Raw genomic sequence first — 25,882 nt, 5'->3', positions numbered from 1 at the left:
TAGAAACATAAATAAAATAAAGCTACTGCTATATTTGAAAGTCTGAGTTTATTTCTTTTCAAAAACAGCCACCTTTGATTTAAAAAATAGGATTTTAAATGAGCACAAAGGGATTTCTGTTTGTCAATAATACCCCATTATTTTTCAAAGGTGGAGAGGGTCCTAGTCGTAATATTATGCTATGTAAATGCTGAAGCAGAGGCTAAATTATGACCTGAAGGTTTGAATTCTGTTCTTAGCCCCACACAGAGTGCTTTGTATGTAACAGTAGAGAAACTGGGTTCCTTCCCAATACAGTGTCCCCTTGTAAATTAAGGGTAATCAACTCCAGTTGAAAAGTGAAGGGATAATGAGATAATGTTCAAAATGGCTTTTAAGTGTCTACCTATAGAGGTTGAAGGTGAAAAAAGAACATTGTGATGTCTGTGAATACCCCCTCCCAGGAGGGAAGGCTACTCGCGTTGTTCCCAGTGGAATGTTCTGTTCAATCAGGGGCCGTCACTTGAGTGGTTTGATAAATAATAAGCTTAGATTGACTGCAGATAAAAATGGGAAAGGTTGATTAAGTCATTTAGTTCCTTGACAATTTTGCAAACCAAGCAATTTCTGTAAGGATCAGACTTAGACCGTGTAGTACACCGTCCAATCAAACCACCAAGGTTCTGGGTTCCACCTACCGCCCCTTCCCCCAGAAAAGATCGCAAGATTTCTACTATTTTCTCTGAAAATTGATATCAAATTTCCTTCATCTAAATGTATGCTACTATTATTAATGATTCCCAAGTGGTCTCTAATACCTCTTTTATCCTTCTTAGTTGAAAACATGCTAAAATACACCCAGGTAATAGAAACACCCATGGTTGTCAGCTGGTTAATTCATTAATCAGTTAAATTCATTGTGTAGCTTGACAGATATAAGACTCTTTCTAAGCAGAATATTAAAACTCTATCTTAATGTCCAAATACATGAATATAGAAGATAATTAGAAAGGAAACAGTGATTTAAATAAAAACTCCAAATATAAACTTCCTGGGACAAGTTCAGGAAGAGAACAGGAATTTTTTTCCCTGTAGTTTCTCTCTAGAATTGGCTTCCCACTCCTATTTAAAGCAGCCCCCAATAATCCTATTTAAATCACACAGTGTATCTAAATGTGCAAAGAAATAAATATAGAAGCAATTATTTATTCATAGCAACAATATATTATGAGTGTCTAATGTTTTACAGTTTCCAGAGTGTTTAAACTCACTCTTTTTAGTAATATCTGCTTATTTCCATCCAGGTTTAAAAAATGATCTGTGTAATTGTTTCACCTTTATAATAGGACTCATCTTTCATTCATGTAATACTTGTTTGATTCGTGTGTATTTGAAAATTTAAAAAGTAGATGACTTTTAAGGGTACCCATGAAGTTCAGATTCCAGGGTTTTGCATAAACACTGCCATAGGCACGCACATGGACACGTACACACACGTATATCCACTTTGCTTCTTTATCTTTGTCTTGGCTGGTATTCCTGGTCAGAAATTACTTTTCTCTCAAATCCCCCTTGATAACTCAGATTATATGTGATTGCTTTCAATGGTTGCCCACCATTAAGGAGTTTTCCTTTTCTTTCTTTTTTTAAAAAAATATTTATTTATTTGGCTGTGCCGGGTCTTCCTTGCAGCACGTGGGATCTTTTGCCGCGGCAGTCTTTGCGGCGTGCAAGCTCTTCGTTGTGGCACACAGGCTTCTCTCTAGTTGTGGCGTGAGGGCTCCAGAGCACATGGGCTCTGTAGTTTGTGGCATGCGGGCCCTCTCGTTGAGGCCTGCGGGCTCAGTAGTTGTGGCACGCAGGCTTAGTTGCCCCGCGGCACATGGGATCTTAGTTCTGCAACCAGGGATCTAACCCGCGTCCCCTGCATTGGAAGGAGGATCCTTTACCACTGGACCACCAGGGAAGTCCCAAGGAATTTTCTTTAAAGGCCAAGAGGCTGGATAGAAAAAAAGATGAATCAGAGAAAGGCAAAAAAAAAAAAAAAATTGAAGAAAACGTACTTGGGTAAAAGAGGGAAAAGCAAATGACATCTCTTTTAGTTATATGGGTGTTACCAAAACTTGTGCCTTTCTCCACTATGTATAATTTAAGCTCCATGTGAATTCTCAGTACTTTGGAATAGATTTTGGAGTAAATTTTCTTGTTCTGATTCACCTTAAATATAGATCACTATTTGAAAAAATAATAAGTGATAACTTATTTTTTCAAGTAAACAGGGTCAGAGGAATTGACCATAGGGAACCTCAAAAAAGAAGCAGGGGAGAGGGGAATTTGCAGGGTGAAATGAAAGTGTTTGATAGGAACAAAAACATAAGCTTGCGATGACTAAATCACAGAACTTGAGTGATGAAGGGAACCTCAGCTCATCTTTAATTTCTTTGTCTCTGCATCTTGGGTAGTTACATGCACATAAAGGAGCCTCCAATGAAAATGTCTTCACAGTCATATTTTATCACTGTTGTGCCCCCCTATCCCCTCATTCCAGCCACACAGGCCTTTCTTTACTCCCCCAAACATTCAAGTTTCCCCTCCTGTATCAAGGCCTTTGCAATTGTTCTACTTTGTTGAAAAAGTCACCAGAAACAGCATTGATCTAGAACATGTTTGGTCTGCCAGGACAACCCATGATACAGCTGGTTCTACAGATGTGGAGTGTGACACACAGCATCCTAGCAGGGTCACTCCAGTGGGACACTGGAACACGCTGTCAAGGAGAGTGCAAGGCAAAGTGATGGCGTGCCACTGAGGAGTGAATCTCAGTAACAGCCAAGCATCTAGAGGAGGCATCGAAAGAGAAGTGGTCATGGAAATGGGATGTATCAGCTTAGGGCAATGTCTTAGGAGACAAAGAAAGAAATGTTTTAAGAAGACAGATACAACCAGTATTGGACATGGTACTAAGCACAGGGCTGGCAGGTAGAAAAACACTTCATGGTGCCATTCATTCATCCATTCTTTAATCCAGCCATTCATTCTACAGATATGCATGTGTAGCTAAGTGGCAGGTGCTCATCACGAAGAAGTAAACAAAACAAACACAGTCCTGGGCTTCCCTGGTGGCGCAGTGGTTGGGAGTCCGCCTGCCGATGCAGGGGACGCGGGTTCGTGCCCTGGTCCGGGAAGATCCCACATGCAGCGGAGTGGCTGGGCCTGTGAGCCATGGCCGCTGAGCCTGTGCGTCCGGAGCCTGTGCTCAGCAACGGGAGAGGCCGCGGCAGTGAGAGGCCCGTGTACCGCAAAAAACAAACCAACAAAAACACAGTCCCTGCTCCATCCTAAAGCTTATATTCTGAGGGAAGCGGGAGTGGGGTGAGGAGAGACAAGAAACAAATTCAAAATAAATATATAATATAATATCAGGTGGCAATAAATGCTATGGATAAAGCAAAGCAAATTAAGGAGATAGAAAGATCAGATGGTACTACTTTGGGTAGGGCAGGCAGGGAAACCGCTCTTTGGGAGGATATTTCAGTGTAGAACAGAATGAAGTGAGGCATGAGATGCTAGCGTTTGTGATGATGGATGAGATGCTCTGCTGCTGAAGAGTTGAAGAGGGTGGCATGAACGGTACCAAGGGATGAGAGAGTTATAAGAAGGAGAAAACTGTCAACAATTCAAATGCATTGAGATGTCAAAGTAAAGGAGAGGGAAGTGTTCATTGGATTGTTGGGTTTGACCATTAAAGAGGTTAGTAATCCTGAAGAGAACAGTGGCAGTGACTTGTTTGGGAGACAAACTGCAGATGACGAAGGAGTAAGAGGGTAATAGGAAATGGATAGAGGGGAGATATTTTGAAAAAGTCTAGTGATGAAGGAGAGTGGTTAGGGGAGTAGCTAGATACAAAATGATATAAAACTAGTTTTTTGTGTTTTTTTTTCCCCTCTAGACCAGGGTTTCTCAACCTTGGCACCATGGACATTTGGGGCAGACGATTCTTTGTTATGGGAGCTGGTGAGGGGACTGCCCTATGCATTGTAGGATGTTCAATAACATCCCTGGCCTTTACCTACTAGATGACAGTATCACCCCCTCCACCCAGTTTTAACAACCAGAATTATCTCTAGACATTGCTAAATGTCCCCTGGTTAAGTCACCCCCACTTGAGAACAGATGCTTTAGACCAAGATGACCTGTGTTGTTTGAAATGATGGAGAAAGAGCCCCTGGAGAGGGAGTGAGAAAAGAGATTGAAAACGAAGGGCCTTAATGTGAGGAGCCACGGTCAGGAAGTTCAGCTCGTCCGCCCTGCAGAAAAAGCAGAACTATAGGGACTATTAGTCAATGCTGTGTTTTATGAGTTTAGGAACAAATGTTGTTACTCCAAATTAAGAAGGGAGCATTCAAGCTTAAAATTAGAAAAGAAAAAATATATTTGTTGTAACAATTTGGAAACCAGCATGCAAACTTTCAAGGAAAAGCAGTATTATTAAAAAAGAGGCACCATCAGTTATCCTTTTACGTTTTAGTAGGATTAAGACAAATGAGCACACAGTTTGAGTTGGAGAGTAGATCACGTGATTCACAAATTGCCCCTTAGCCTGGGAAGTCCTTAACTTGGGATTGAAGACAGATGTTTCTGATGTGACTCATGTATTTTTACCACTTTCTCATGGGCACAGACCGAGTTTATTCCTTTCTGTGTCCTGGTGATGTCAGTGTCTTGTTTACACAGGATGAGCCAGCCTAAGTCAAAACTAGCCCTAAGTCATGTGGTGTATGGTAAAAATACAGAGGCGGGTTTCTCTTTAGACAGAATATAGTTGCAGGCTCTAGGGGAATAGACTCGATTTCTGGGTTGAATACATGAACTTTAGATATTTGGGAATGTTCTAGAATAACAGAATTTCAGAGTAGAGAAAGATTGTCACAGTTACCTCCACAAACATTTTACCATTTCTCAAGGTGGTCTTTCAAGTATTGCACATTAAAAATACACAAAAGTTGTCTCCTAGGGACAGAACAAATGCGAATATACTACTTTGCAATTAAGTATTTTCCCCCCTAAGTTAAAATCAAATGTTCATCTATACCTGAAAAGACAACTGGCATTTACTGAAAACATACTATATTAGAGAGAACTACTATAGTTATTTTATGATGTGATCTCCTTAAAGCCTCATGACAATTTAGTGAGCCAGGTATTATTCCCATGGGCAAGCAAGAAAAACTAGCAATCATGCAGAAAATGATACTGCAAAACCTAACAGTGTAGAAACAGCTGTTTTATGTCCAGAGTTGATTTGGACATTCCTCCCCCAATGATTTTTACCTGTCTGATGAGATCTCAACTTCTTTTTAACAGTAAATACACAAATTGAACTACTTTGGAACTGATATTCAGCAATTGAGTTCATCCAGCCAGACTCTGGTCAGTAGAGCTGAGTTAGCAGACGTGATTTCGGTTCCCCACGTCCTGTGTAACAGAGCACCCTTCAGCCTCTCCTGGCAGACCTCTCTAGCAACACACTCTGGAAATGATCCCTTGAGGCTCCTATCAGATGTCATGAAGAGGTAAGTTTCTTTGAGATTTAAATTATGGGGCTTCCCTGGTGGCGCAGTGGTTGAGAGTCCGCCTGCCGATGCAGGGGACGCGGGTTCGTGCCCCGGTCCAGGAATATCCCACATGCCGCGGAGCGGCTGGGCCCGTGAGCCATGTCCCTTGAGCCTGCGCGTCCGGAGCCTGTGCTCCGCAACGGGAGAGGCCACAGCAGCGAGAGGCCCGCGTACTGCAAAAAATAAATCATGGACTTGGGTTTGGCCATTGACCTCCATATGAGAAGATAGTTACGATCTTTTAATTGAGTATAGTTTTTGTAAGCAAGCTTGTGTTGCAAGATTTGTTGGAATCTATTACATCTAAAAGAAAAAAAACCCTCAGAAAATCATTAGTTTCTAATAAGTAACTTATTTCAATTATAAGGACCCTTTCTGGTAGTTCTGGTCTAATCTGTGTATTTTCTTAACTTTCACAGTAACTGTTACCATGTACTTGCTATACTATATATATATATATATATATATATATATATATATACACACACATATATATATACATCTTCTGCTCTTAATGTTTTGTTTGTTTGCTTGCTGCCTTTTCATTTGGCTCTTAAGAGCCCCCATAACCCACAATAACTTGCAGACTCTATTTAGCCCTGGGGGAAAAAAAGAGCATCTCTGATAAGCATCACTTCTCCCAAATATTATAAAGGGATACACTGAAGTGACTTAAAAAAAAAAAAGAAAGAAATCTGTGGATGTAAGCTTCAGGATATGCAGTGTAAAAGCATCCCAGGAGTCTTTAATCCAGCATCTCACCCAACTGAACAAGGGATCTCTTCCCAATGTGCCTGCAGATGAAATGATTGGGAAGGCGCAGTTGGGTGGGCCGGTGGGGAAAGATAGATGAGTGGCCTCTGTGTATGTGAGGCAGTCAGCGAGAGAGGCAAATCCCTCCCCCTACTCCCATGGCTGTGTGTGCCACTCTTCCTCTGTACAGAGACAATTTGCTTTTCATGTAGTAATGAAGAACAATGTTAACAGACAAAGGAGCTTCTAGTTTATTATTGTGCTGTCTTTGACTAGAGCTCGATGCTGGGAAAAATGGTAATTCACAGTGTGAATGCTTCTTTTCCAGCCTTACGGGTTATGGCTGAGCATGTACATTGTATATTGCAGATGGTACAATAGAGAACACTGTGAGAACGAGGAAAGAATGAATTACAGCTTTTTTTTCCCCCTTGCTGCCAAGAAACCAGGAATTTCTTCACAATGATTTTTATTTATGACTGTGTGTATATGGGTTATTCCTGAGCAATATACACCGCTGGATTCTGATAAATCATTCTGATAAATGATTTTAGGTTTTAGTGTTTTTAAATTAATGTATAAAATCTACCAAGATGCTCTTAGAACACCTGTGTTCTGCTTTTTCCCCCCAGTAAACTGATACAAGGCACAGGTGGTGCCTCATTAACTTATTTCATGCAAATAAAAACATATTGCATGATTTCTTCTCCTTAACTATATAATCACTGAAACATGATCGCGCTGATTAATGCAACAAACTTTGGGAGGGAAGCATTCAGCATCTTTTGTCGGTTCTCTTATGCTGAAGGGATTTGCAGACCTTGGAAATCTGATTTAAATGGAAAAGTAGTGGGAATGTCTCTTTCCTATGTAAGAAATATGTTTTCCTCTAGTCTTTTCTGTATGTCATAGGGCCCTCCGCGATATAAAATTGGAAAAAAAATTTCCAAATTTCCCATGGAGGTAGAGGAATTGGGAGCCCAGATGAAGACCCATCTCAAATAAGCATGCTTAGGTGTCTTGATTCAGTGTTCAGATGTTCTTATCGATGATTTCCAGAAAGTGACATTGATTTGCTTTGGAAACAATGATGGAAAAATAGTGAATGTGTACTGGAATGCTTTTAGAGCTCTAAAATCATACTGGAAAATGTCCGAGCATTCCAACCCAACTATAAACAGTACCATGCTGTATTTATGGGGGATGGCAAGTCTGTTTTTAAAAGTCTTTTGCAATATTATTTCTGTTTTTAATTTATTGAATTAAAGCCAGATTTATTCATTAAGATAATACACTTCAAGGTTAACTGCCATTTGCTGTTCATTTAGGCAAGCTATTGTACAGTTATGTAAATTTCATGAACAGAGACACTACTTAAGTGTCTTAATTACAAGCAAAAAGTGTCATTTAAATATGAATTAAGTGAATAGTTGCCAGTATTTCCTGTTCCTGTATTTTCTATCTTCTTAAAATCTAAGGGCTACCCTATGATCTGTACTGTGTCCTAAGATTCTTTTGCCTGTAAAAGAAAAACACCCCTACTACGAAATATTATTTTTAAAGGTAGGAAAACATGCAAAAAATGCCATCATCTCATTGATAATGAATCAGAGAAATATCTAAATAAGAAGGTGACCATTTTTTCCAGTTGGCCCCTGACAGTCATTTTCACATTGTTACTGAAATTAAAAAAAAAATATTCCATCTTATACTAGGGGGGATAATTTGCTACATGTGTCATTTGCTCAAATTCACCCTACATGTGAATTCGTATTTTTTAAAATACCCTCTTTTAAATCTACCCATTTATAATGCATCCAAACATTCAGTTTTCCGACTCAGACAGTGGGATGAGCATACTTTTACCACCGCTTTAAGTTTGTTGAAAGAAACCGTTATTTTAAACTGAGAACTGTCACAACTATAGTTGTGGTTAGCGAAAGTGACCCATAACCTGATACTCTGCCTATTTCTGTGAAATAATTCCCTATGCATGTCGGACTTAACTGACAAATACTGTTTTTGTTTCTCGCTGTGTTTTTGGATAGTTCTTGTGTATAAAAATGATCTAGAGACCAATCTGGCATTAATCACGATGCGGAAGGGAAGGAGTCACAATTAGTTAATGAAAACCACACCTCAGTTCTGTGCAGCCCGTTCGCAGCTCCTGTCCGGAGCCAGAAGGCTGCAGGCTGGGAAGATATTCCCAGCCGCCCCTGAAGGTAGCTCCTGCTTGCTCCCCCAGGAGTGAGAAGTTCACTATTCACTCAATGCTTGCATCATCCCTTCCAACATGTTCCCACTGATACATTAAAGGAATTAATTGCTCATAATGATCTCACCATCTGTTAACAGAGGTTCATACCTACAGGCTGGTGGCATGCGGTGGTTCTATTCAGGGATCAATAGGCAATGCCGGGCAGACGCTTTCCCACATTGCCTGCCTTTGCGCGCTGAAAGGGGAGGAGAGCTCGGTGCCGGCCATCTGCTCCTTGTCTTTCTGTGCGAGACCTTGATGCGGTCCAGCACAGCTCTGATCTGACTCCAGTCCGATTGGAATGTGGCTGATCTGAGAGCCTCTCAAAGCTGTGAAAGTGAGTCAAAAGGAGATGCCCATTGTCCGGCAGGGCTGAAAGAAAATGATCACTTTAAAATTCATAACTCCCAGGTGCCTGCCATCTATTCATGGGAAAAACCCTCTGAACTTCTCTTCATTAAAGAGAGAGAGGGGAGTCTTGCTAAAAAGAGAGAAAAGGAAGTAGTTTGTGGGAATGTGCAGGGGATTTTCAGGCTAAACAAATGAGGAATTTGGAATTTTTTCACTTGTATCAAAAGGGCTGTATAGGGAAGGGGAAGTTCTTATTTTAAAAAAAGGGGAGTGGGGAATCCCTTCCTGGGGCACTGTAGCAACTAATAAAGAACATTTTAATTTTTCTCCGGGAAAATTCAAAGATCACCCTGCCCTTTTACTTTTATTACCTGAAACTGAGAAAAAAAAAATTCCTTTTTGATTCTAGACAACATTCCTAGTTGATTTCCATTCTTATTCCAGTGGGGTGAAATTTGGGTGGGAATTTAGGGAAGAATGAGAGTCTGGGAAATTCCTGAATATGGTACAAGACATCAGTGCACACGATGAAACTCAAATCTACCAGGTGTTTCTAAGGAGGAGTTTATTCAGCAGGGTTACCTGTACCCACCAAGTTATCTGTCAGGAGCAGAGTTCTCGCTGAGCCTTGATCAACAGAAGAGCCATGAAGACATAGTAAAGAACAAACTTTAAATCTCTCTGCCTAGGCAACTGAAGATTCAACTGAGTTCCAGAACTGCGGGAACCACAGGATGGGTGGATCAACTACTCTTGGTTATTGGTCATCGTAGAAAATTGATGTTGCCTCAGAGCCACGTAGGAATTCAAAGAGGATCTGTGGATTGATGAATTGAGAGTCAAACAAAAGTATAAACAGAAAGACCTAAGTTCTGTCTCTTGAAAATCTTTTATCTTACAGATACTGACTTAAAGCCCCTAGAGGTTAAGTGACATATGCTCTAAGTCACATGTAGTCATAGAATCTGGGCTACAGCCTTACCTGATGGCAATTTTCTTTCTACTGCTTCACGCTACCTCCCTTGATGGGGAGAGTTTTAAATTATTTTTGCTCAACTTTCCCTAATTAAAATATAGATCAGTATTGCCAACCTAAATAATGTAATAGTTCCTTTTAAAATAAACCCTGAGGGCTTCCCTGGTGGCGCAGTGGTTGAGAGTCCGCCTGCTGATGCAGGGGACACGGGTTCGTGCCCCGGTCCGGGAAGATCCCACATGCTGCGGAGCGGCTGGGCCCGCGAGCCATGGCCGCTGAGCCTGGGCGCATCCGCAACGGGAGAGGCCACAACAGTGAGAGGCCTGCGTACCACAAAATAAATAAATAAATAAATAAATAAATTAAATAATTAATTAATAAAAATAAAATAAACCCTGAGCTCTTAGGAAGATGACGAATACCAATATTCATCACCAATACATACAGAATAGAATATTGATCAAACGAGGCCCTACTATCATACAGAAAGTATTGTAATAGAAGTGGCAGAACCTACTGGTGAAACAGGGTAGTAAAGTCCTGTAGGACATCAATAACCAAATACAGGAAGAAGGAACAAGTGTAAGACTTGGCAATCATGCACGCAGAGTCAAAAAATCACTCCCTTGACAAGCAGGGAGTCAAAAGAAGCAAATGGTGGAAAGGAGATAGAAGAATCTAGAAATAACTCAAACTTCTGAAAATGAGAGAAGATATTTCTGACAGAATCTGTGTTGCTTTCTTAACAAAGAAGAGGCCGGCACCTTGATCATATTTTTTTTCTAGAAATTTAGATTCAGTTTACTAAGAATCATTGTTTTGCTTGACTCTTCCTTTGTAGGAACATATCTTTAATTTTCAGTGCAGTGGACAGGAACATAAAATACTCTGAAAAGAATTGTGACACATTGTTTTTATAGCAGGTTGAAGTGAGAAAAAAAGTAAGCAAGGTCGATTATAGATTTGTTCACTAATCCAATTTAATTCTTAAGTTACTAAATTGTCTGACTCTATAGCTTATATAGATAAAGTCAGAATTGGTGATAAAGTCATAATTGGTGAGATATGGGTTGGGAAAAAAAAACCCCAAAAACTCATGACTAGTACAAGTAGTCTGAGAATTGGGGTGAAGATTAACAGAAGCCAAAAAAGAATAGCTAATGTTTCTGAAGTATTTCATCTTCAGCCTGGAGCTCCAGGGAGAACCCAGAGATTATTCCAGAAAAAGCAAAAAATATAGGTAAACCAATAGAAGAAATGAGTTAAAAGTTACCCACAATCTCCTTACCAAGAAAAACTACCAATAACTTTTTAGAGTGTATATTAAACAACAAAATGAGATCATATTATCTTGAATAGTATTTAAGTTGAAATTATAGATACCTGACCGTTTTTGACCTACCAAAACAATGGCAATTTACAAATGGATCAACTTAAAAGCTTTTCACTTAGTGACATATTGTGCACCTCTTTCCTCTTCAATAAATAGGCAACCAGATCTATTTTTAATGGATTCATATACGCTTTAGGAACTGTTTGAATAAGTGTTCTCTGAAGGTTCTGAGTGTCTCAGCTCTCTTCAAAATCAGATTTAGAACTGCATGCAGATTTCATAGTAGAACTAAAACAACATGCTGTAGGAATACAGTTCCTCAACCATTTTTCCTAAAAACATATTTGCTGAAATGTATTTGCTATGTTTTTCCTCTTGTATTGAAATGATAGCCCTCTTCCTGCTGATGCATACTCCTCTTTCATAATTGAAAGCGAGTGAGAGGCCATATTCTCAATTGTTAGGCTAGGAGGACTATAGTTAATGAGGATGTGCCTTAAGAGTGAGGCATACAAAGGTACCCAACTCAAACCACAACAATGACCACAAGCAATACACTTGAAAACAACAACAAAACCCCAAACGAACAAACCACCAAACCACAAAACATCAATGAAGCGCAGTACAGAATTCAAAGGCAGTCCATTTCTTTAGTGGTTTTGGGTGAAGAGAACACGGTTGGTAGGACCACAGGGTCCTTGATTCCCGGCTCTGATTTGTGGGTTATGGTCCCCAAAGTTTTCTCTTTAAGATTCAGATTCCTAAGGTGCTCTGACTCCCAGAGGAATATATAAGTGTGAATGGGTTTATATCAACTTTATTTCTAGTCATTCTTTATTCTGTCAAATGTCGTCTGAGATCTGATAACATTGTTTTTCAGGGTTTTTTCCCACAGACTGTTGTTAGGGCCAGAAATGCCCATCTTTTCTACAGACGAATGTGTTTTGTTTTTCCTTTCAAGGATCCTACAGGAAAATTTCCTCCCATTTTAATTATTCGGGTTTTGAGACTAGTTTTTTTTTTTAAAAAAATGTGCCATTGTAATCACTTTACATTTGCTCAATCATTGGACTCAACTTTCTTCTCAATCCTTGTGTGCAAATCTAATAAATAGAGAAGATTTTGAAAGCACAAAACAAAAGCAAATACATTTTAATGCTACCCTACACCCACCCTCTAATTCTCACAAACACAGGGCTTGTAGGGTTAACTGATCTCTGGGTTTTATTATTTTCCCTTTCTTTTCTTTCTTTCTTTTTCTTTTTTTTTTTAAACTGCATGGAAAGTAAAAGTTTATTGGGGGCAAGAGGTTCAACGACTATTTTTCCCTCAAACAAATTAATCTTGTATAACCTGCATTTATAAAGGCTATTTTTAAAAAGAGCAGGAAATAATCATGGGGGCCTTATTTGGAACTCTTGTGGGTTTGAGTTCACATTTGCACCAGCCAGAGATTTTCAATTAGCAGTGCCTTAGAAAACAGGGACCCCTGCCTTTGTCAGTGTCCTGTGCAAGAAGAAGAGCAAATAGATTGGAAATGGTCTTATGGCTCGAACTCCTGGGAAAATGTAACAGGTGTTACAGCTCAGCTGGGTGTGAGATTTATGAAAAAAGCCCACTCAGACTTTGCCCATAGAATTCTGCTTTCTAGCCAGGGCTTCAAGTAGGAAGAAACTAATGACTTCATTACCATCTCAATTCTGGGAAATGCCTGGTCCAGACCTGAATCATTAAAGGAAAGGTATAGCACTCTGGGTGACCTTCCAAGATCAAAATGTTGTTTAGAGCAATTTCATTAGTCTGAGCCATAAACCTGCAAGAACACACCCTTCAGGAATAACACATCAGCAATAAAATGAGAAAAACAAAACCAAAATAAACCCCTACAGAAAAGGAGGGAGAAAGGAGGAAAAAAGCATATTCTGTAATCATCATGCTGGATTATTTCCTCGACTCTCTTTGAAAAGCCCCACTTCCAGCACTTCTTCCCCTCACTCTGTGTTGTGACATATTAAATGGCTCTTGTCACTTTCTCTTTTCCAGTGGATTGTAACTGGGGGGAGAGGTAGAAGCCAGGAATGATGTCAAATTTCCAAGCAGCAGAAGGTGAAGTAAATCTCGCCAATACTAATAGTACTTAATAGTACTAACGGTAGTAGTACTTAACTGGTAGCAATTAACAGTCATTTTTTTATTAGATAATTGCCTCTTTTATTAATCTGCAGTGGGAAAAACATAGTACATGTGAGTCTGTCTCCTGTGCTATTTATCACTAACAATCCTCCGTAGCCATTGTATTGTGTTTTATTTTACATCGCTACGTCACTGAAAAAACGAACTTGGCCAGTGAAAATGCAATTTCAGTAACCTTCTCACAGTCTATTTATCTCTAAATGCCAGTCCCCTAGTGGGGAGGTCCCCCACCCCCATATGACTCATTTTTATTATGCTCCCACATGCTCTGCTTTCCAGAACACCTCTGAGAGAAAAAAAAATGTCAAAAGACAGATTATTCATAGGGCCGAAGCTTTAAGGCTTGTGAACTTGCTTTAGGAAACCTAGGTGCCCTCCACTGAACCCCATTCCTGAGAAAGTGGACTTCATTTTTAATTCTCTAATCATAATTTCTCTTGTAAAATGTGGGGTGATGCCTTCCTGGTAGATCTGAGACCCTCCACATCCTGGGGGACATTATGACCCTTGAACTAGAGCTAGTCACCAAGAAAGCATTAGGCTGGATTTTTCTGACACTGTAGGCATTAAAGCCCAATGGGATGACAGGGTTGGAACAAAGTAATTTGGATGACAGAGGGCAACAAATACTGCTGAGTATGGCAAAATTGCCAATTAAGGGTTGCAGTCCTTGGTCATCACATACCAAACTAATGTCTGCCCATCATTGCAGGTATTAATTAGGGTTATAATATAATTTGGGGCTTATTGTAGGGACCATGTAGTGGCCTATTTAGTGGTCAAAACAAATTAGGTATGATGTTTGGGACATTACTTCATGATGAGGGCTCTAGGCTGGAGATTAGAAACTTTCTGAAAGAAATGTTTGTTAGAAGAATATCTTGTTAAAGAACTATGTCAAAGGAAGTCTTGCAGAGATTTATTGCTACCCCTGTAACATTTCTCGACTTCCCTTGTGTATTTTACTTCTACCTATTTCTCTTTTTCAATGTAAATATGAGTAGATGAGAAGGTATAAAAGTCTTACATGAGTAAATTTTACCATTTATAAATTAATCTCACTGAGCTCTTCACATCTGTCCCTGGAGGTAGATAAATGAGGAAACTAGGCTTAGAGAATTTGTTACTTATTCTTAAAACCAGATCTCCAGGCAGATGATCCATTGTTGTTCTTGCATTGTCTTGAACTCCTGGTGACAATCTGGTCTTTGGTCACATTGGCCACCTATGGTTTTTATATAATCTTAAAGTACTTCATAGCACAGTTTTCCACACGAGTCTTTAATAAATTCTTTATGATGACAATGAAGAACACTTACAAATTGTTTTACTTGCTATTCCTTCAACTCAGAAGCATCAGCACAACTGCAAAAGGAAAATAGAGATAAAGAAGATACTCCCCTGGTTTGAAGGAAGTATATGAGAGAAAGTTTGTAAAGTGTTAAAAATCGCATTGCGCTGTACCAACACAAAGGATTAGCTTATCGTTGTGTTTGGGGATGAGCTTCAGATTCGATGTTGCAGATCAACTTTGCAAAAGCTCAGATACTTATCCTTGGGCTAAGAGACTTGAGGTTTGTTCAAAATAAATGTGCAAAGAATAAAACATTAACTAGAAGGTCGTGAGATGTGGGCACCATTCCTGTTCTGCCCAATGTTTTCAACCAGTCATAGAACATTTTTAGTTCGCTGTAAAAACCATGCACTTGACTTACAGAGTAAGCTGTCCTTGCATGAGAATCACTTGAACATTTCACAATAATGGAAACAATATCTGTATGAGATTCTTGACATTTTGACTCTTGCTAATGATGTGCTAAATATTAAGTAGTGAAAAATGATGCTACTGGCCAATTATCAGGATGGCATTATGGTTTTTCATAGTAGGGTATTTTTTAAAAAAGATATTTATTTTCAGCTGGCATGCTCAATCTGAGTTGATTTTTATTTCAGACATTGGCAGAACCAGGAATTGTGCTATGTTATCATTACTTGTTATTTCTAGGTTGGAATTTTGGTGGCAAAATATGATCAGAGGGTTTGCCATCTATTTCTCCTTCATGCTTATTTTATCCTCACTTGCCAGAATAAACAGTGAAACAGCAAAATCAGACTGCAGTTTTATTCCAATATCCATTTTATGTTATTTGACATAACTTTTCTACAGTTAATATTAGCTCAGATAATGAGGCATGATAATAAGATTACTTCATATTTACAGAGTGCCTTTTCCTCTGAGAATTACAAAGCAGAGGTTTGAAAAGCTTATTAAATTTATACTCCTCTGCAGGTGTAGTGCACCATTGTTAATCCCATTTCACAGATAGGTAAGCTGAGGTAGAGAAGTTAGAAAGTTGCATCCAATATTTTGGGTCCTGCTGATTATTTATTTTTAGTTGTTTTCTTAAAATGACAAAAGTTTTTAAAAGTTTTTTTCATGAATTAAAGGAAGAAAATTATTTTTACATGTTTGGTTTTAGATTTTCCATTTTTTTAAAAACTATGACAAGATGGTAAGGAGAGTGATAAATGACACACTCTTAAATGATCTGATCGTTAATTATTAAAAGCTCTCAAATGTTGGAGGGGTTTGAACAACCCAGTATTTTTCTATTGTACTTTGTCTTTCCAAGATGCTAAATGTCTCAGCAAAGGTCATTCTTGCAGGAGGCAGTAATGAAGGGGGAGTTCTGTGTGTACCCCATTTCCATGAAGTAGCGCTGTGCCTCAGATATACCCTCACAAGTTGAATCTTATGTTACTTGCTCCATAAAAGACTATTTGTAGGTAAAAAATTACACAGTCCCTGACAAATAGGAAGTGCTCAATATGGTGTTCATATGTCTTATTATTGCAATGTAAGCTTCTCTCTCCATTCTGAATCTACTAAGGCCAAGTATTAGATAAATGAGAACAGAGTTCTAGTGGCCCCTGCAGAATCCTGTAGCTGAAGGAAGAGGGATTGAAAAGTTCATATTTCTATGAGTTTTTTCCTCCCTACTGCAGGTTCTCTTTTCTGCAACTTTGCATAAACTTGGCCATTTTAACTGCCCTTCTAGACTATCTCCAACTGATAAGCTCATGGCCTGGTAACACATTGCTAAACCCAATACATATCAGCAGGAGAAGTGAAGATACTGAAGCCCAGTGTCTTGAGAACATAAATGTGTTCCCAAAGTGTGGCAGGGTAGGGGTGGATTAAATTTTCACAATTATTTTTCATGGTATAATAGTCATAAATGCAGATCAATAGTTTTGTGATACTGAGTTCTGTGAATAAAAAAATAAGAAATTTTAAAACTAGTCATATCAGAATAAAAGATAAAGAACACTTGATCACCTCAATAGATGCAGAGAAAGCATGTGCCAAAGTTAAACATCCATTCATGGCAAAAACTCTCCACATATAGGCAAAAAAGAGAATTTTCTCAAAACAAAAAAGACCAGGTATGACAAGCCCACAACTAACATCATAATCTATGAGGAAAAACCTGAAAGCTTTTCCTCTAAGATCCAGTACAAAGTAAGGATTCCCAACTTTACCACTTCAATTCAACATAGTACTGGAAGTACTAGCAAGAGTAGTCAGACAAGAAAAAGAAATAAAAGGCATCCAAATAGGGAAGGAAGAAGCCAAAGTATCTGTGTTTGCAGATGATGTGATATGATATACCTAAAAACCTAAAGACTCCGCACATGTAAAAAACCTGCTAGAACTAATTTAAAAACTGAGTAATGTTGCAGGATATGGAATCAACATACAAAAATCAGTTGCATTTCTTTACACCAACAATGCTCCAACTGAGAAGGAAATCCAGGAAACAATCCACTTATGGTAGCATCAAAAAGAGTAAAATAGTTTAGAATAAATTTAACCAAGGAGGCAAAAGATCTGTGCACTGAAAACTGAAAAACACTGATGAAAGAAATTAAAGAAAACACAAGTAAATGGAAAGATATACTGTGTTCATAGACTGGAAGAATTAGTGATGTTAAAATATCCATACTGCCCCAAACTATATACAGATGCAACACAATCCCTCTCAAAATTCCAATGGCATTTTTTACAGAAATAGAAAAAAAAATTATAAAATTTGTATGGAAGTACTAAAGATCATGAAAACAATCTTCAGCAAGAACAAAACTGGCTGCATTACACTTCCTGATTTCAAATTATATTACAAAGCTATAGTAATCAAACAGTATGGTACCAGCATAAAAACAGACACATAGACCAATGCAACAGAATAGAGAGCCCAGAAATAAACCCAAGCATATTTGGTCAGAGTTTTTTCATCAAAAATATGCAATGGGGGAGAAGATAGTCTCTTCAATAAATAGTGTTGGGAAAACTGGATATCCACATGCAAAAGGATGAAATTGAACCCTTATTTTATACCATACACAAAATCAACACAAAACAGATTAAAGACTAACTTAAGACCTGAAACTGTAAAACTTGTAGAAGAAAACATAGGGAGAAAACTTCTTGACATTGGTCTTGGCAACAATTTTTTGAATGTCACAACAGAAGCTCAGGCAAAGAAAAAAATATATAATAAAAGCAAAACTAAGCAGTAGGACTACAACAAGCTAAAAAGCTTCTGTATGGCAAAGGAAACAGTCAACAAAATGAAAAGGCAACTTACGAACTGGAGGAAGATACTTGCAAGTTATCTATGTGATGGTAGTTAATATCCAAAATATATAAGGAACACTTACAATTCAATCACTAAAAACCAGACAACTCAGTTAAAAAAAATGGTCAAAGGACGTCAATAGATATTTTTCCCAAGAAGACATACAAATGGCCAACAGGTATATGAAAAGGTACTTAACATCACTAATCATTAGGGAAATGCAAATCAAAATAACAGTGAGATATTATCTCACACATGTTAGGATGGCTACTATCAGAAAGAAAGAAAGAGAGAAAGGGAAAAAAAGAAAGAGAAGGAGGGAGGGAAGGAGGGGGGAAGGAAGGAAGTTGGCAAGGATGTGGAGAAAAGGGAACACTTGTAAACTATTGGTGGGACTATAAAGTCATATAACCATTATGGAAAACAGTATGGAGGTTCTTCAAAAAACTAAAAATAGAATAACATATGATCCAGCTGTTCCTCATGGGAATATACCCAAAGGAAATGAAATCAGTACTTTGAAGAGATGTCTACACCCCCCATGTTCATTGAAGCATTACTCACAATAGCCAAGATATAGAAACAAACTAAGTGCTTATCAACAGATGGATGGATAAAGAACTTTCGGTGTATGCATAGACATTGGAATATAATTCACCCTTAAAAAGAAGGAGATCCTGCCATTTGCAACAACATGGATAAACCTGGAGGAATTATACTAAATGAAATAAGCCAGACACAGAAAAAAAAATTGCATGATTTTACTTATGTGTGGAATCTGAAGTTGAGTACGTAGAAACAGAGAGTAGAACAGTGGTGACCAAGGACGGGAAGGTGGGGGAAATGAGGGAATGTTGGCCAAAGGGTACAAAGTTGGAGTTATATAGCATGAATAAGTCTAGAGATCTGATGTACAAGATGATGACTATAGTTAATATTACTGTAGTCAATATTGGAAATTGCTAAGAGAGTAGATTTCATGTACTCTCATCACACATAAAAATGGTAACTGACGTGAGAAGATATGTTAATTAACCTGATTACAGTAAAAAGTTCATGTATATCAAATCATCATATTGTACACCTTAAATTTTTGCTTAAAAACTGGGCGTATACAGGAAATCTTTTAATACTATGAGATTTTCTGTATTCACTTGTTCTTATTTGCAGATGCAAGTGTATATATATATATATATATATATATATATCGTCTTTACCTGCCTATGTGCTTCTCCTTGGAACTGTGGGGATGCCAATATTTCAGATATTTGTGTGGAAAACTTATCACTAAAATTGGGTTTTACCCAAACAAACTAAGCTTTCCTTGAGTGATTTTTTTTGATCGGCTTTTTAAGGTTATTACTGAAATAGTAACCCATTACTATGTCTAGATGTGGATCCAATTCTTCTATTCACTTGTGTCATTTCCTATGCATGGTTATCTAGCGTAGACAGAAGAAAAAGACTTAAAATCTGAAAATAACAAATGCAGAATAACGGATTCTAGAAAATAACAAAAAGTCATAATAATGGAAATTCAGTAATATAGATATAGAGTCACATGAAATGCAAGACTTTCATGTTAAAAGAAGAAATGCTGAGATTTATGTGAATTAATGTGAATTTTGCTGAGGGCAAGGTTGGCAAAGGAAATCGCCATCTTAGAGTGCCACCTTTGATGATGAAAAGTAAAGAGTCAATCCTCATACACACTGTGAAACCACATCACGCATAGAAAGAGCATGCAACTTGCAACTGGGTGATCTGGGCTACAAGTCTAGCTTTGTACTCACTAGCTCTGTGGTCCTGGAAAGATACTTACTTTTCTTGAACCTTAGAAATATATATATATATATATATATATATATATTCTCTAATTGGGGAAAATAATTCCCACTTATCTCAGAGGGACTGAGGGAATTGTACTGTACCGTGATGTACTGTATAAAATGTGTTTCATTACTATATTATTTTGGGTTCCAACATGAGAACTAGATATCAAAAGATGTCAGGTAATTAAAGTTTGCTACCCAATGTGGAAAAATGATTTTATTTCAGTACATTTTATAGTTTGCATATTTTTTTTCACATAGCCAGCCAATTGTTTAGTACCTACTTACCAATAATTACTTCATTTGGAATGGAAAAATGAAAAATTTCCTTCAGATTTGTAGATATCTGTTTTTCAGGAGGAGAAAACAGGACTGGCTCCTGATACCAGAAAACTATCCTGGGGTTAGGAGGGCTCTTGTTGGCCTGGCACCACTAATCCCCAGCCGGTCCCCTGAGCAGGGCATTTTGAGATCTGATAAACCGACGTGTGGCAGTACCAAGCAGAGAAATGTGAACAATCTTATGCACAAACCTTTAACCTAAGTAAATGCAACACTGAATTCCAATATATTTCAAAGGTGTTTCTTCTCTCTACCAACCAGTGGGAAAGAAGGGGCTCATTTTTCGTGGGGCCAGGTTCTTATCTCTTTCCTCCGAAGTCTTATGACATTAAACATTTTAGTTTCTTGTTATACTTATCACATGTTGCCTTGAATTCTAGTTATCCAAGCAACTGTCTTTTCATCCACATTAAGATGACTTTATCTCATGGAATCACACAGTTGCGTCTCTACTCCTTACCAACTGTAGGATCTTGAGCCTTACTTAAATTCTTCAAGCTTCAGTTTCTTCATCTGTCAAACAGGGATAATATTTCCAAGCTCAAAATGCTGTTGTATTAGTTGGAATAACATACGTAAAATATGGTACATGGTAGTTATTTAATAAGTATTAGGTTTTTTCTTAAAAACAAACTGTGTCATATTTATATCTTCCATAGTGCCTCAATCGTAGTAGTTATTTAATAAATATTTGTTGAATTAAAGAATGACAGTGACTTGTACAGATCCCCATCAGTGCAATGAAAATCCTCCTTGCTGTGGGGATTTGTCTGACTGAACCAGGGCTTCTACCCTTACTGACCCTGTGGACACTGTAGATTTGACCATCAAGTTTTCAGTGAAGACTTCAGCACACCTGGCACCAGTGAAGCAAGACATGGAGGAAAATTGCTGGATCTCCTGGGACTGGAAAACTCAGCAAGAGCAGTGAGAACTCTCTGAAAATGCCGAGAAACTATCGGGAGTGAGGAAAACAAAGCGCACTCACTGAATGACACTGATTACAGCATTGTCTGAAAGAAAGACTTGAGAGAGGCTAAGTTCAAGTTTGCTAACATGAGCCCAACTCTGGACTCACCATTCATCACTAAATATGCTCCAAACCCTCCTAAAAGCACAGTCCTCTAACACCTTTCAAGAGAGTGAATAAGGATCTGGAGACTTCATACATTTGCTAAGTCTTGGGACAGTCTCACGACTCGTCTCATAGGACAGGAAATCCTTCTTTAGGGTTTAAGAGGCCTCATTCTTTTTTTTTTTTTTTACATCTTTATTGGAGTATAATTGCTTTACAATGGTGTGTTAGTTTCTGCTTTATAACAAAGTGAATCAGTTATACATATACATATGTTCCCATATCTCTTCCCTCTTGCGTCTCCCTCCCTCCCAACCTCCCTATCCCACCCCTCTAGGTGGTCACAAAGCACCGAGCTGATCTCTCTGTGCTATGCGGCTGCTTCCCACTAGCTATCTACCTTACGTTTGGTAGTGTATATATGTCCATGCCTCTCTCTCGCTTTGTCACAGCTTACCCTTGCCCCTCCCCATATCCTCAAGTCCATTCTCTAGTAGGTCTGTGTCTTTATTCCTGTCTTAACCCTAGGTTCTTCATGACATTTTTTTCCTTAAATTCCATATATATGTGTTAGCAAACGATACTTGTCTTTCTCTTTCTGACTTACTACACTCTGTATGACAGATTCTAGGTCTATCCACCTCATTAAAAATAGCTCAATTTCGTTTCTTTTTATGGCTGAGTAATATTCCATTGTATATATGTGCCACATCTTCTTTATCCATTCATCCGATGATGGACACTTAGGTTGTTTCCATCTCTGGGCTATTGTAAATAGAGCTGCAATGAACATTTTGGTACATGACTCTTTTTGAATTATGGTTTTCTCAGGGTATATGCCCAGTAGTGGGATTGCTGGGTCATATGGTAGTTTTATTTGTAGTTTTTTAAGGAACCTCCATACTGTTCTCCACAGTGGCTGTATCAATTTACATTCCCAACAGTGCAAGAGGGTTCCCTTTTCTCCACACCCTCTCCAGCATTTACTGTTTCTAGATTTTTTGATGATGGCCATTCTGACTGGTGTGAGATGATATCTCATTGTAGTTTTGATTTGCATTTCTCTAATGATTAATGATGTTGAGCATCCTTTCATGTGTTTGTTGGCAGTCTGTATATCTTCTTTGGACAAATGTCTATTTAGGTCTTCTGCCCATTTTTGGATTGGGTTGTTTGGTTTTTTTTTTTGTTATTGAGCTGCATGAGCTGCTTATAAATTTTGGAGATTAATTCTTTGTCAGTTGCTTCATTTACAAATATTATCTCCCATTCTGAGGGTTGTCTTTTGGTCTTGTTTATGGTTTCCTTTCCTGTGCAAAAGCTTTGAAGTTTCATTAGGTCCCATTTGTTTATTTTTGTTTTTATTTCCATTTCTCTAGGAGGTGGGTCAAAAAGGATCTGGCTGTGATTTATATCATAGAGTATTCTGCCTATGTTTTCCTCTAACAGTTTGATACTTTCTGGCCTTATATTTAGGTCTTTAATCCATTTTGAGCTTATTTTTGTGTATGGTGTTAGGGAGTGATCTAATCTCATACTTCTACATGTACCTGTCCAGTTTTCCCAGCACCACTTATTGAAGAGGCTGTCCTTTCTCCACCGTACATTCCTGCCTCCTTTATCAAAGATAAGGTGACCATATGTGCGTGGGTTTATCTCTGGGCTTTCTATCCTGTTCCATTGATCTATCTTTCTGTTTTTGTGCCAGTACCATACTGTCTTGATTACTGTAGATTTGTAGTATAGTCTGAAGTCAGGGAGCCTGATTCCTCCAGCTCCGTTTTTCATTCTCAAGATTGCTTTGGCTATTCGGGGTCTTTTCTGTTTCCATACAAATTGTGAATGTTTTTGTTCTAGTTCTGTGAAAACTGCCAGTGGTATTTTCATAGGGATTGCATTGAATCTGTAGATTGCTTTGGGTTGTAGAGTCATTTTCACAATGTTGATTCTTCCAATCCAAGAACATGGTATATTTCTCCATCTATTTGTATCATCTTTAATTTCTTTCATCATTGTCTTATAATTTTCTGCATACAGGTCTTTTGTCTCCTTAGGTAGGTTTATTCCTAGATATTTTATTCTTTTTGTTGCAATGGTAAATGGGACTGTTTTCTTGATTTCACTTTCAGATTTTTCATCATTAGTGTATAGGAATGCCAGAGATTTCTGTGCATTAATTTTGTGTCCTGCTACTTTACCAAATTCATTGATTAGCTCTAGTAGTTTTCTGGTAGCATCTTTAGGATTCTCTATGTAGAGTATCATGTCATCTGCAAACAGTGACAGCTTTACCTCTTCTTTTCCAATTAGGATTCCTTTTATTTCCTTTTCTTCTCTGATTGCTAGGCTAAAACTTCCAAAACTATGTTGAATAAGAGTGGTGAGAGTGGGCAACCTTGTCTTGTTCCTGATCTTACTGGAAATGCTTTCAGTTTTTCACCGTTGAGGACGATGTTGGCTGTGGGTTTGTCATATATGGCCTTTATTATGTTGAGGAAAGTTCCCTCTATGCCTACTTTCTGCAGGGTTTTTATCATAAATGGGTATTGAATTTTGTCAAAAGCTTTCTCTGAATCGATTGAGATGATCATATGGTTTTTCTCCTTCCATTTGTTAATATGGTGTATCACGTTGATTGATTTGCGTATATTGAAGAATCCTTGCATTCCTGGAATAAATCCCACTTGATCATGCTGTATGATCCGTTTAATGTGCTGTTGGATTCTGTTTGCTAGTATTTTGTTGAGGATTTTTGCATCTATATTCATCAGTGATATTGGCCTGTAGTTTTCTTTCTTTGTGACATCCTTGTCTGGTTTTGGTATCAGGGTGATGGTGGCCTCGTAGAATGAGTTTGGGAGTGTTCCTCCCTCTGCTATATTTTGGAAGAGTTTGAGAAGGATAGGTGTTAGCTCTTCTCTAAATGTTTGATAGAATTCACCTGTGAAGCCATCTGGTCCTGGGCTTTTGTTTGTTGGAAGATTTTTAATCAGTTTCAATTTCAGTGCTTGTGATTGGTCTGTTCATATTTTCTGTTTCTTCCTGATTCAGTCTTGGCAGGTTGTGCATTTCTAACAATTTGTCCATTTCTTACAGGTTGTCCATTTTATTGGCATAGAGTTGCTTGTAGTAATCTGTCATGATCTTTTGTATTTCTGCAGTGTCAGTTGTTACTTCTCCTTTTTCACTTCTAATTCTATTGATTTGAGTCTTCTCCCTTTTTTTCTTGATGAGTGTGGCTAATGGTTTATCAATTTTGTTTATCTTCTCAAAGAACCAGCTTTTAGTTTTATTGATCTTTGCTATCGTTTCCTTCATTTCTTTTTCATTTATTTCTGATCTGATTTTTATGATTTCTTTCCTTCTGCTAACTTTGGGGTTTTTTTTGTTCTTCTTTCTCTAATTGCTTTAGGTGCAAGGTTAGGTTGTTTATTCGAGATGTTTCCTGTTTCTTAAGGTAGGATTGTATTGCTATAAACTTCCCTCTTAGAACTGCTTTTGCTGCAGCCCATAGGTTTTGGGTCGTCGTGTCTCCATGGTCATTTGTTTCTAGGTATTTTTTAATTTCCTCTTTGATTTCTTCAGTGATCACTTCATTATTAAGTAGTGTATTGTTTAGCCTCCATGTGTTTGTATTTTTTACAGATCTTTTCCTGTAATTGATATCTAGTCTCATAGCGTTGTGGTCGGAAAAGATACTTGATACGATTTCAATTTCCTTAAATTTACCAAGGCTTGATTTGTGACCCAAGATATGATCTATCCTGTAGAATGTTCCATGAACACTTGAGAAGAAAGTGTATTCTGTTGTTTTTGGATGGAATGTCCTATAAATATCAATTAAGTCCATCTTGTTTAATGTATCATTTAAAGCTTGTGCCTCCTTATTTATTTCCATTTTGGATGACCTTTCCATTGGTGAAAGTGGGGTGTTAAAGTCCCCTACTATGAATGTGTCACTGTTGATTTCCCCTTTTATGGCTGTTAGTATTTGCCTTATGTATTGAGGTGCTCCTATGTTGGGTGCATAAATATTTACAATTGTTATAGCTTCTTCTTGGATCAATCCCTTGATCATTATGTAGTGTCTTTCTGTGTCTCTTGTAATAGTCTTTATTTTAAAGTCTATTTTGTCTGATATGAGAATTGCTACTCCAGCTTTCTTTTGGTTTCCATATACATGGAATATCTTTTTCCATCTATATGTGTCCCTAGGTCTGAAGTCGGTCTCTTGCAGACAGCATATATATGGGTCTTGTTTTTGTATCCATTCAGCCAGTCTGTGTCTTTTGGTGGGAGCATTTAATCCATTTACATTTAAGGTAATTATTGATATGTATGTTCCTATTCCCATTTTCTTAATTGTTTTGGGTTTGCTATTGTAGGTCTTTTCCTTCTCTTGTGTTTCTTGCCTAGAGAAGTTCCTTTAGCATTTGTTGTAAAGCTGGTTTGGTGGTGCTGAATTCTCTTACCTTTTGCTTGTCTGTAAAGGTTTTAATTTCTCCATCAAACCTAAATGAGATCCTTGCTGGGTAG

The 25,882-nt window shown here is 38.1% G+C and overlaps 1 long non-coding RNA gene across 1 annotated transcript in view; it reads left to right on the top strand.

Moving 5' to 3' along the window:
- LOC113631791 (uncharacterized) overlaps positions 1-25,882 on the top strand; it is a 93,396-nt gene that overhangs the window by 47,562 nt on the left and 19,952 nt on the right. Inside the window, exon 5 of the long non-coding RNA XR_003437570.1 lies at positions 5,344-5,552. This is a non-coding gene — a long non-coding RNA (uncharacterized LOC113631791). The remainder of the gene's footprint in view (positions 1-5,343; positions 5,553-25,882) is intronic.

The sequence above is a fragment of the Aethalodelphis obliquidens genome, unplaced genomic scaffold (assembly GCF_003676395.1).
Source record: "Aethalodelphis obliquidens isolate GAN/ISIS:26980383/991018 unplaced genomic scaffold, ASM367639v1 scaffold34, whole genome shotgun sequence".
NCBI lineage: Eukaryota > Metazoa > Chordata > Mammalia > Artiodactyla > Delphinidae > Aethalodelphis > Aethalodelphis obliquidens.
This window is presented reverse-complemented; position numbering and strand designations above follow the sequence as displayed.